This window comes from Apodemus sylvaticus, chromosome 2, assembly GCF_947179515.1.
Source record: "Apodemus sylvaticus chromosome 2, mApoSyl1.1, whole genome shotgun sequence".
Classification (NCBI taxonomy): Eukaryota; Metazoa; Chordata; class Mammalia; order Rodentia; family Muridae; genus Apodemus; species Apodemus sylvaticus.
The window spans coordinates 93147807-93149855 of NC_067473.1; the positions used below are offsets into that span (position 1 = coordinate 93147807).

The 2049-nt window shown below is 45.1% G+C and overlaps 1 pseudogene; it reads left to right on the forward strand.

Moving 5' to 3' along the window:
• The first annotated feature begins 457 nt into the window (after positions 1-457).
• LOC127677947 (tropomyosin alpha-3 chain-like) lies at positions 458-1510 on the forward strand (annotated as a pseudogene).
• Positions 1511-2049: the final 539 nt, after the last annotated feature.

The following is a 2049-nucleotide window of genomic DNA, read 5'->3' on the forward strand; positions in this document are numbered from 1 at the left end:
GATGGTGTTCTTAGCCTTTCAGTTGGTTGAAGCAGTGGCCTGTTAATGTGAAGCTTTTACCTGTTAGCCACAGAGTGTCAGGTGAGACACAGACATGGGTAAGGAATAGTCACAAAGAAGCCTTTAAAAAGTACAAGATAAAGTATAACTAAAGCCTGAACCTGCAACATTCCAACCTCACCACTGTCACTGAAGTTCTTACCACTCAATCAGTGGTGCAGAAGATTCCATAGAACATAGGTTCTTTCCAGGAACCATCACTCATAGTACCCATCCCTACTCCAGAGGGGGAAAACCCAAATAGGTCTATATATGTAACTATATTGAATTCTCAGAAAAAGAAAATCTTACAAAGATAATGTCTGGTTCAGATATGTTCACTAGGGAGGTACGTATGTCTAGCCTCTAAAAACAAAATAATGGGCTGCAAAGAGCAAGATCCAGGTTCGGCAGCATCATGGATGTGGAGGAGAGGGCCTGCGCGCCTCTAGAGGGAAGTGGAGGAAGAAAGGCAGGCCCCGGGGCAGGCTGCAGGATCCAGCTGGTTGAAGAGGAGCTGACCAGAGCCCAGGAGTGCTTTGCAGAAGCTGAAGGAAGCGGAAAAGGCTGCTGATCAGAGTGAGGGAGGTATGAAGGTGATTGGAAATCGGGCTCTAAAAGATGAAGAAAAGATGGAACTCTGGAAATCCAGCTAAAGGAAGAAAAGCACATTGCAGAAGAGGCAGAGACGAAATATGGAGAGGTGACTCATAAGTAGGTGATTAGGGAAGGTGACTTGGAATGCCTAGCTGGCAGAGCCCTGTTCTGAAAAAATGGATGAGCAGATAAGACTGATGGACCAGAACCTTAAGTGTCTGCGTGCTGCTGAAGAAAAGTACTCTCAAAAAGAAGACAAGTATTGGCCGGGCAGTGGTGCGCACGCCTGTAATCCCAGCACTCTGGGAGGCAGAGGCAGGCGGATTTCTAAGTTCGAGGCCAGCCTGGTCTACAAAGTGAGTTCCAGGACAGTCATGGCTACACAGAGAAACCCTGTCTCGAAAAAACAAACAAAACAAACAAAAAAACAAAAACAAACAAAAAAACGAAGAAGAAGAAGAAGAAGAAGAAGAAGAAGAAGAAGAAGAAGAAGAAGAAGAAGAAGAAGAAGAAGAAGAAGAAGAAGAAGAAGAAAAGTATGAAGAAGAAGAAGAAGAAAAGTATGAAGAAGAAATAAAGATTCTTATTGGTAAACTCAAGGAGGCAGAAACCCCATTCTGAGTGTGCTGAAAGATCAGATCGGTAGCCAAACTGAAGGAGAACACTGATGACTTGGAAGATAAGTTGAAGTGTACCAAAGAGGAGTGAGCATCTCTGTTCACAAAGGATACTGGACCAGACCCTGCAGGACCTGAACGGAGATGTAGACCTACCCCTTCCCTGCCGTGCACCTCTCCTCCCTCTGACCTTGACTCTGCCTGAGGCCTGCCTCCCCAAAGCCGACCTTGAAACTGAGGCTGATCTTTTTAACTGAAGGCTGCTTTCCCTCCTGCCATCCCCTCTACCCCTCTTAGTGTTCGCCTGCCCGCAAGGGAGGCAGAGAAGGAAAATTATGTTTTGTGTCACTGATTTAACCACATGAAAGTCATCTTATCACCCTTTCCTGAAGCTGCTGTCTCTAAAGTGCCATCTCATGGTGCTTTGTATCAGTCACTGCTGGCGAAATCTTGAATAGCTAATGAAGAAGAAGAGAAGAAGAAGAAGAGAAAGGAGAAGAAGAGGAAGAGGGGGAGGAAGAGGAGGAGGAGGAGAAGGGGAAGGAGAAGGAGAAGGAGAAGGAGAAGGAGAAGGAGAAGGAGAAGGAGAAGGAGAAGGAGAAGGAGAAGGAGAAGGAGAAGGAGAAGGAGAAGGAGAAGGAGAAGGAGAAGGAGAAGGAGAAGGAGAAGGAGAAGAAGAAGAAGAAGAAGAAGAAGAAGAAGAAGAAGAAGAAGAAGAAGAAGAAGAAGAAGAAGAAGAAGAAGAAGAAGAAGAAGAAGGTCTTATTTTCTTATTTTGAAATTTTTTAGGGGATTG